Source organism: Erinaceus europaeus, chromosome 3 (genome assembly GCF_950295315.1).
Source record: "Erinaceus europaeus chromosome 3, mEriEur2.1, whole genome shotgun sequence".
Taxonomy (NCBI): Eukaryota; Metazoa; Chordata; class Mammalia; order Eulipotyphla; family Erinaceidae; genus Erinaceus; species Erinaceus europaeus.
This window is the reverse complement of record NC_080164.1, coordinates 9835481-9845695: the sequence shown is the minus strand read 5'-3', so window position 1 is coordinate 9845695 and position 10215 is coordinate 9835481. Positions and strand designations below refer to the sequence as shown.

At 53.1% G+C, this 10215-nt stretch overlaps 1 non-coding gene across 1 annotated transcript; it reads left to right on the top strand.

The window, feature by feature from the left end:
- The first annotated feature begins 782 nt into the window (after nucleotides 1–782).
- Nucleotides 783–889, top strand: LOC132537825 (U6 spliceosomal RNA). Its single transcript, XR_009549251.1, has one exon. It is a non-coding gene; the product is annotated as a U6 spliceosomal RNA (small nuclear RNA).
- Nucleotides 890–10215: the final 9326 nt, after the last annotated feature.

The window sequence follows — 10215 nt, the reverse complement described above, 5'->3', positions numbered from 1 at the left end:
CCCACCACCAGAAAACTCCATATCCCCTCCCATCCCCTGATAGCTTTCCTATTCTCTATCCCTCTGGGAGTATGGACCCAGGGTCATTGTGGGATGCAGAAGGTGGAAGGTCTGGCTTCTGTATTTGCTTCCCCGCTGAACATGGGTGTTGACAGGTCAGTCCATACTCCCAGCCTGCCTCTCTCTTTCCCTAGTAGGGTGGGGCTCTGGGGAAGCGGAGCTCCAGGACACATTGGTGAGGTTGTCTGTCCAGGGAAGCCTGGTCGGCATCATGCTGGCATCTGGAACCCTATCCAGAGAATCCTAGGTCACAAGCCGCTGCTTGTTGGAGCTCACGCCAGCAGCTACCTCCAAGTTGTCATCTTGGCTCCACCCCCTCTCCTGTGTCTATTTATTATTCTTAATAGAGGAGAGAGAGAGAGAAAGAGAGAGAGAGATGCTTGAGCACTACCCAATTCTGCCTTAAGCTCATGATGGGGTATTGAACCTGGGACATCAGAGGACTCGGACATTCAAGACCAGTGCTCTAATACAGCCTCAAACCCAGGGATATTTCTAATATTAAACGGAAGTTTGAGAAGCCTGGGAGGTGGCGCAGTGGATAAAGCATTAGAAACTTTTAAGCACGAGGTTCTGAGTTTGATCCCTGGTGTTCCGCGTGCCAAAGTGATGCCCTTCCATTCTTCCTTCCTTCCTTCCTTCCTTCCTTCCTTCCTTCCTTCCTTCCTTCCTTCCTTCCTTCCTTTCTCATGAGTAAATAAGTGGAACAAAAAAGTAATAAAGTGCTCACTTCAGCAGCACATATACTAAAGTTGGAATGATACAGAGAAGATTAGCATGACCCTTGCGCAAGGATGACCCACAGATTCGTGAAGCGTTCCATATATTTTTTGTTCCATATTTTAAAAAATATATTAATTAAAATTAAAAATATGAACAAGGGCTGAGTGGCGGTTCACTTGGTTGAGCGCACACATTACAGGGAATAAGGATCCAGGTTTAAGCTCCTGGTTTCCACCTGCGGGGGGGAGCTTCATTAGTGGTGAAGCAGGGCTGCCTCTCTCTCTCCCCCCCTCCCTACCTCTTTCCCTCCCTCCCTCTTTGTCTCTCTAAAAAAAAGTACTTAAAAAGGGAAAAAAGAAAAAGAGCAGGTGTCCAGGTGGTGGCACACCGGGTTAAGCACATATAGCACAAAGCTCAAGGACCCACTCAGGGATCCTGGTTTGAGCCCCCAGCTCCCCGCCTGCAGGGGGATCGCTTCACAAGCCGCGAAGCAGGTCTGCAGGTGTCTTTCTTTCCCCTTCTCTGTCTTCCCCTCCTCTGTCAATTTCTCTCTATCTTATACAATAAAAATGGAAAAAATGGCCTCCAGGAGCAGTGGATTTGTAGTGCAGGCACTGAGCCCCAGCAATAACTCTGGTGGAGAGGGGAAAAAATGCACTCATGAAGTTCATTTATTTATTTTCCAGCTTGCTATTGGACTTCAGGGTCTCTGGTGACCAGAACCTAAGGCGGCGGGGTGGGGGAGGAGCACTCACCGGCCCACAGATGCAATCACTCAGAGCCAGACAATGGAGACAGGACAGAGAACCACAGGAGCACGGGTCCAGAAGGGAGCCCCCAAGCTCTAGGCAGACTGTGCTGATGCCCCACACCCACTGGGGTTCAGCCACCTCCTTCTCAGCCTGGGATGGAAGGGGGTTGTGTGAGGTCTGACTGTAGTCGGAGGTCAGCATCCCAGGGCCACAGATGACAGACTCTGACCCCATCAGGCCATCCTGTGTGCGGCGGCAACAGGGACAGCTATGCTGGAGCCAGGGGACCCAGGTCAGGGGTTGAAGGGCCGAGGTCGTGGTGCACTGGAGCTGGCTGAGCTGACTGCTGGCCAGGGCAGGAGGGCAGGCCTCCTTCCCTCAGCCTGGGAGACCCAGTAAAACCCTAGTGGGAATCACCTGGGCTCTGCCAGTGCCTGGGGGTGGGGAGGGAGGGCCCAGGACTCAAGGGCACCCCTTTCCCCTGGCGGGTCCCTCATCAGCTTTGGATCTCAGAACAGGGCAGCTGACAACTGAACCAGAGTGCTGGCTATAAGGGTGCTTAGTCCATGGCAGCTCTGGTCAAGGCCATGGTGGGCTGTCGTGCTAGGTCTCCCAGTCTTCCCCCAGAGTCCTGTGTGTGTGTGTGTGTCTGTGTCTGTGTATGTCTCTATGTCTGTCTGTGTGTGTCTCTCTGTGTGTGTCTGCATGTGTATTTGTCTGTGTCTCTGTGTGTTTGCATGTGTGTGCCTGTGTCTTTGTGTGACTCCATGTGTATGTCTGTGTGTTTGTATGTATGTCTCTCTGTGTGTCTGTGTATCTCTCTGTGTGTGTGAGACCGGTGTGATTACAAGAATGAGCTCAGTCGTCTTCACTACTGCCTAGCCCTAGGTGTCTCTTTCTCTCCTCCTCTATACCTCCCCTTCCCTCTCTGAATTTCTCACTGTTCTATCAGAGAGAGAGAGAGAGAGAGGGAGAGAGAGAGGAAGAGAGAGAGAGAGAGGGAGAGAGAGAGGAAGGAAGGAAGAAAGGGGACAGAGTGACTGTTAGCAGTGGATTCGTCATGCAGCTATCAAGGCCTAGTGATAACCCTGGGGGGCAACAAAATATAGAAGGAGGGAAGAGGAGAGGAGAAGAGGGGAGGGGAGAGGAGGGGAGAGGAAAAGAAGGGAGAGGAGAGGTCCTGGTTGTGAGCACAGGGAGGCACAGGGTGGCATGGATGTCCTTGGCCTTGACTGCAGGGCAGAAGAGGACCCTCCTCCAGGCAGATGGAAGGACGGAGCCCCTGTGTGGTGACCAGTGGGCACAGAGCCCCACTGTGTCCATGGCCACTCCCCCAGCAGTGGCCACACACACAACTGCAGCTTCCAGACCTCCCTGCACCCCCAAATGCACCCCACTCCCCTGGGAAGGATGAGGGGAGTCGGTGGCAGGGTGGAGGAGGGCTGTGTGCACAGATCAAGGGCAGGGGGGCACCGCCACTCTGCCCCCCACACAGCCATCCACCCCTGCTGACATGCCGCCAGCTGCTTCTGGGAGCCATGTGGGGTAGAAGCCCCAGCATCTGGAGATCAAAGACTGGGGGACCCCCAGCCACCTCCCAAGAGGCCCTTGGGGCTTCACTCTCAGACACCCCCCCGGGGGGGCAAGGGCTGGGCTGTGAGGGGAGGCACCCTTCACCTTGGGGACCTGCCTCCCCCAGGGGCTCAGGAATACTGCAGGGGAGGCAGGGCTGGGACAGGACCCAGCCACCCCGCACACACATCCTCCTCAGCCAGCCTGGGTTGCAGGTGCTAACCGGGGGCCCCCTGCACCTCCCAAGGGATCCTTCAGGACAAGGCCCACCCCTCAGAGCTTCTGTGCCACCATGGACTTCCCAGGGCTGAAAAACTATGACGCTTCTTAGGAGATCTCCCCCCATTCTCTTTCTTAGCAGAGCTCTGCTCAGCTCTGGTTTATGGTGGGGCAGGGGATTGAACCTGGGACTTCAAAGCCTCAGGCATAAGAATATCTTCGCAGAGGAGGCTTGGAAGTAGCTCAGCGGGTTAAGCACACATGGTGCCAAGTGCAAGGATCTGCACAAGGTTGCAGTTTCGAGCCCTCACCTCCCCACCTGCAGGAGGGTCATTTCACAGGTGGTGAAGCAGGTCTGCAGGCGTCTGTCTTTTCTCACCCACTCTCTGTTTTTCCCTCCTCTCTATATTTCTCTCTGTTCTATCCAAGCTCCAGTGATAACCCTGGAGGCAAAAAAAAAAAAAAAAAAAAGAAAGAGAGAAAGAAAGAAAAAAGAATCTCTCTGCAGAACCCTTATGCTATCCCCCCCGCCACGGTGCTGTGTCTCTTTTTAAAATATTATTTATTTAAAGTACTTATTTTGGATAGGGACAGAGAGAAATTGAAAGGGACGGGGAGATGGATAGGGAGGGAGAAAGAGAAATACCTGCAGACCTGCATCACTACTCTTGAAGCTTCCCCCCTGCAGGTGGGGACTGGGGGCTTCACAATTGAGGGGGCAGTGCTGTAATATGTCTCCTCTCTCCTCCTCTCTCTTTTACGATCTATTTATTTTATTTATTTCACCCTATCTTAAAAAGTAAATGAGGGCTAAGAGTAGTGGGATTGTGTAGGCAGAGAAGCCCAGTGATAACCCTGGTGAAGACATATACAACACCGCGAACAAACTTCACGGGGCCAGCAAAAAATAGCTCACTTGAATAGTGCACCTGCCCTGCCATGCGTGAGACCCAGGTTCCAGCCCAGACCCCACTGCACTGGAGGAAGATTAGGTGTTGGGGGCGGGAGAATCTTTCCCTCTCTGTGTGTCTCTCAGTGACTCTGTCTCTGATTCTGAAAAAGTCAGCCCAGAGCAGTGGAACCCTGGCAATGACATAAAAAAAGGAGGCAGTGGGGGAAGATAGCATAGTGATGATGCAGGAAGGTCTTCAGGCTTGAGGGCACCACCAAAAGTTCCAGGTTCAAACCCCAGTACTGCCAGAAGCCAGAGTTAAGCAGAACTCTGGTGAAACAAAACACAACAAACAAACAAACAAAAAACCAAAAACAAACAAACCACACCAAAAAACAAGGCCAGGGAGATGGATCAGCAGAGAAGAACCAGACTGGAGACCGCACGTGGGCATAGCGGTGCACGGTTTGGCTTTATCCGGCTTGGGTGCCCTGAGGTGGGTTCTGGGGGGCTGGTGGGTTTGTCTGTTTAGAGCAGGCATGTGCTTCTTGGCATTGGGGGGGGATGGGGACCTACGGACAGGCCACATGGCTCCCTGGCTGCGGGAAGCCTGGAGCAGAGTGGAGGTGCTCCTGTCCCCCCGAATCTGCGGTGCGACGCTCTGTGGCTGGTGCAAGTGGGTGGGCTGGGTGACGGTGGAGATCACCTCCCCATGGGGCCGCTCAAGAATCTCGGGGGTGGGGGGTCTGCACAGCAGCCTCCAGAGAAGAGGCTCTTGGGGCTGGGGGACAGGGTGCAGAATGTGAACGGGGCGTGTCTACCCACCAGTTCCCCTGTTTCTGGGCCCCTGCCTGGCATGTTCGCTCTGGGTCACCCTGAGCCCAGGCGGGTGCATCAGCCATGCCACAAAGAGCGAGATCACTCACCGTGCCAGCCCCGGTCTGCCCAGGCTTGAGCCCCGGCGTAGACACCCTGGAAATTGGTAGGAGGGTCCCCCAGGCCCTCAGCAAAGCTCTGGGGGCCAGGCCCCAGGGTCACCCACAGAGGGAGACCCACCATGGTGCTGAGCCCCACTGCCCCTCTGCCTCCGGCAGGAGCTCAGTGAGAATTTTTTCTTTAAAGATTATATTTTAATTATTTAATTTGTTATTATTACTATTATTATATATATATTTTTTACTGCCACTGGGGTTATTGCTGGGGTTTGGTGCCCGCTGTTTGCAGTACAAATATATCACGGACATTTCTCCCTTTTTTGGGTCTTTTCTCCTATTTTGTTTGATGGAACAGAAAGAAATTGAGAGGGGAAGGAGAGAGAGAGAGGGGAAAAAAAAGAGAGAAACCTGCTGACCTACTTCATTGTTCCAGAAGTGACCCCTCCCCACAAGTAGGGGAACAGAAACTTGAAACTGGGTCCTTCCGCAGGATAATGTGTGTGCTTAGCCGGGTATGCTGTCACCCAGTCCCTTATTGATTTATTTTAATGAGATAGATAGATAGATAGATAGATAGAGACCAGAACATAACCTCTGGCTTATGGTGGTGTTGGGGATTGAACCTGGGACCTCAGAGCCCCAGGCATGTCTGTCTCCCCATCCCTTTGGTGAAGGCTATTTAGTTCCTCTGTTTGAGTTCCCCTCATGGCAGGTGGAATCTCTCATCCAAGTACTAACCAGGCCCAACCCTGCTTAGCTTCCGAGATCTGAGGCGATCAGGAGTGTTCAGGGTGGCATGGCCGTAGACGGCAGGTGGAATCTGACCTTAAAGCCTTGCCCCTCACCAGGTCCTGGCTGTGTGGTCCTGGACAAGCCCCATCACCTCTCTGTGCCTCAGTTTCCCTGTTGTGGATGATGTTCTTTTGACTGTCATGGGCTCTGGGAGAGAGACACAGCACCCACTCAGTCAACACCACTGCAACCCCAGCACCCAGAGCCCAGAACCAAGACTCACTCATCCCTGCAACCAGCTGATGCCAAAGAGGAGGCTGAGAGGTCAGCAGGGGTTGGGAAGGTATTTTTTTTTGCGGGGGGGAAAGAGAGAGGGAGGGAGAGATTGAGAAACCAAACCTGTGATGGAGCTGGGGCAGCCCCAAAGGGCTTATACCTGGCCCTGCAGGAGTATGTGGGTGGGCAGGGAGGGTCTTGGGCTCCTCTACCTATTTCCCAGAGTCACCTGGGGGAGTCAGGCAGCTTGCCCTTTGACCTGTGGGACCATCTGGGTTCCCATGGGAGCCAACACATCTGGGATCTGGAGTCACAGACAGACTAAGAGCCCCCGGAAGGAAAGGGCCCTGAGACCAACTGAAGCAGTTGAGGTGTGTGTGTGTGTGTGTGTGTGTGTGTGTGTGTGTGTGTGTGAGTGTGTGTGTGAGTGAGTCTGTGGTGTGTGTGTGAGTGTGTGTGTGTGAGTGTGTGTGTGTATGAGTGTGTGTGTGAGTGAGTGTGTGTGTGTGAGTGTGTGTGGTGTGTGTGAGTGTGTGTGTGTGAGTGTGTGTGTGAGTGAGTGTGTGTGTGAGTGTGTGAGTGTGTGTGTGTGTGTGAGTGTGTGTGTGTGAGTGAGTGTGTGTGAGTGTGTGTGTGTGAGTGTGTGTGTGTGTGTGAGTGTGAGTGTGTGTGTGTGAGTGTGTGTGTGAGTGAGTGTGTGAGTGTGTGTGTGTGAGTGTGTGAGTGTGAGTGTGTGTGTGGTGTGTGTGAGTGAGTGTGTGTGTGTGAGTGAGTGCGTGTGGTGTGTGTGAGTGTGTGTGTGAATGAATGTGTGTGGTGTGTGTGTGAGTGTGTGTGAGTGAGTGTGTGTGTGTGAGTGTGTGTGTGAGTGAGTCTGTGTGGTGTGTATGAGTGTGTGTGTGTGTGTGTGAGTGAGTGTGTGTGTGAGTGAGTGTGTGTGAGTGTGTGTGGTGTGTGTGAGTGTGTGTGTGAGTGCGTGTGGTGTGTGTGAGTGTGTGTGTGTGAGTGTGTGTGTGTGGTGTGTGTGAGTGTGTGTGTGTGGTGTGTGTGAGTGAGTGTGTGTGTGTGTGAGTGAGTGCGTGTGGTGTGTGTGAGTGTGTGTGTGTGAGTGTGTGTGTGTGAGTGAGTCTGTGTGGTGTGTGTGAGTGTGTGTGTGTGAGTGAGTGTGTGTGGTGTGTGTGTGAGTGTGTGTGAGTGTGTGTGTGAGTGTGTGAGTGAGTGTGTGTGGTGTGTGTGTGTGAGTGTGTTTGTGAGTGTGTGAGTGAGTGTGTGTGGTGTGTGTGTATGTGAGTGTGTGTGAGTGAGTGTGTGTGAGTGTGTGTGTGTGAGTGTGTGGTGTGTGTGAGTGTGTGTGAGTGTGTGTGTGTGAGTGAGTGAGTGTGTGTGAGTGTGTGTGTGTGAGTGTGTGGTGTGTGTGAGTGTGTGTGAGTGTGTGTGTGTGAGTGAGTGTGTGTGAGTGTGTGTGAGTGAGTGTGTGTGTGAGTGTGTGTGTGTGAGTGTGTGTGTGTGTGTGAGTGTGAGTGTGTGTGTGAGTGTGTGTGTGTGAGTATGTGTGTGTGAGTGTGTGTGGTGTGTGTGAGTGTGTGTGTGTGAGTGTGTGTGGTGTGTGTGAGTGAGTGTGTGTGTGTGAGTGTGTGTGGTGTGTGTGAGTGAGTGTGTGTGTGTGTGTGAGTGAGTGCGTGTGGTGTGTGTGAGTTTGTGTGTGAGTGAGTGTGTGTGGTGTGTGTGTGAGTGTATGTGTATGTGTGGGGTGCGTGTGAGTGTGTGTGTGGGGGTGCGTGTGAGTGTGTGTGTGTGGTGTGTGTGATGTCTGTGAGTGTGTGGGGTGCATGTGAGTGTGTGTGTGTGGGTGCGTGTGAGTGTGTGTGTGTGGTGTGTGTGTAATGTCTGTGAGTGTGTGGGGTGCGTGTGAGTGTGTGTGTGTGTTTGTGTGTGGGGTGTGTGTGGTGTGTGTGTGATGTCTGTGAGTGTGTGTGTGTGAATATTTGTGTGTGTTGAAGGTTGGCCAGAGCAGCCATACTCCTCCTCAGAAAGGTTCAGTCAATACACTTCATGTCATGACAGTTCCAGAACGTTCTCTCAATCCTGCGGCTTCCCTCAGCATGCAGGCATTCTTCCCCTGTGATGCCCCCCTCGTCTCTCACTGGCAGGCCGCCACCTGGCTGTGTGTGTGGAGAGGTGACCATGCTCACATTCTGCACCCCGATCCCCAGCTCCTGCAGCCTCCTCTGGGTGGGGTGGGGGTGCCCTGTGCACCCCAAGAGCAGATTCCAGCCCCGGTGCTGGGAGCTTTCATTCCCTCCAGACAAACAGCCTCTAGAGCAAACTCCGCCGAACTCACATCACTTTGCCCTCAGGGTTTCCCGAGTGGCATTGCGGGTCACTCTTGTCTCCAGCGACTGTCCCCGTTCTCAAGTGCAGGGTGAGCACATGACCAGGGGCCCAACCCAGCTCAGCCTGCGTGGCTCTGGGCAGCCGGGCTCCCCCATTCTGGAAACTCGAGGCAGCTTGTTCCTTCCTGGCTGAAACTAGAGGCAGGTGACAGGATGCTGGAATCTCACCTTGGCCTCCGCGGAGAACACCGGCCCTACAGGCAGCACTCAGCCAACTGGCATGGGCCACAGAGACAGGGAGATATGGGCGAGACTCCTGGCAGAGGTGCGGTACACAGTCGTGATGCCAGGGAGTGAAGTGAGAGACCTTCAGGAGATGCTGGAGGGACTGAGAGTCTGATCTCTCTAAGCTCCGCTACACACACACCGCCAGCTTCCTCCTCCCGTCACAGCCAGCTCAGCTGGCCAGTGAGTGTCAGATTCTTGGATAAACACTGGTGTCCCCAAGGATTAGGCAGGGCTGGGCGGCTTTAGGCCCACGCCTTCCAAAGGAGCTGCCTTAGAGTGAAAGGCAGTTTCAGACCAGCTTCTGCCCGGCTGGCCTCTTTTCGAATACAGGTAGGCACAAAACAGTCATTTGACCTCCTCCTGTTTTTTTTTTGGTCCTTTCATAAGGTAACAAACACTTGCAAAGATGTGACTAGTGCAACAATGAGATCCCACTTCATTCCTGTGAGAGTGTCACACATCAGAAAATGTAGCAGCAACAAAAGCTGGAGAGGTTGTGGGGACAAAGGAACCATTCTGCGTTGCTGGTAGGAATGTAAATGGGTCCAACCTCTGTGGAGAGCAGTCTGGAGAACTCTCAGAAGGCTAGAAATGGACCTACCCTATGATCCTGTAATTCCTCTCCTGGGGATATATCCTAAGGAACCCAACACACCCATCCAAAAAGATGTGTGTACACATATGTTCTTAGCAACACAACTTATAATAGCCAAAACCTGGAAGCAACCCAAGTGTCCAATAAAAGATGAGTGGCTGAGCAAGTTGTGGTCTGTATACACAATGGAATACTACTCAGCTATTAAAAATGGTGACTTCACCGTTTTCAACGACTGCCACCTCTCCAGATTCAAAGGAGGTCTCGAAACTTTACATCAGGCTCAACCTGACGCTGTTGACTGGCTACGGAAGAAGGGCAAACGCTAGAAGAAGAAGCCCATCTTGGATGGAGCTTGAAGAAATCATGTTAAGTGAAAGAAGTCAGAAACAGAAGGATGAATATGGGATGATCTCACTCTCAGGCAGAAGTTGAAGAACAAGATCAGAGGAGTAAACACAATAGAACCTGACCTGGAGTTGGTGTACTGCACCAAAGTAAAAGGAGGAGATAGAGAGACCTGCAGCCCTGCTTCACCACTCGTGAAGCTTCCCCTCTGCAGGTGGGGACCAGGGGCTTGAACCAGAGTCCTTGTGCGTGGTAACACATGCGTTCAACCAGGTGCACCACCCCTGGGCCTCCGATGCAAATGTTACTGTCTCACTGAGGGACCTGGTTTGCAGCTGAGGCCTTCCGGGAGGCCCTCCCTGGCTGGCTTGCTCTGCAGAGGGAACTTTCTCCAAGGGCAGGAGGCCAAGTTCAAGGTGACGTGCTCTTTCCACGGGGGCGGGGGCGGGTTGTGTGCGTGTGGCTGTGGGCATTGGGCTTCGAGGAACCA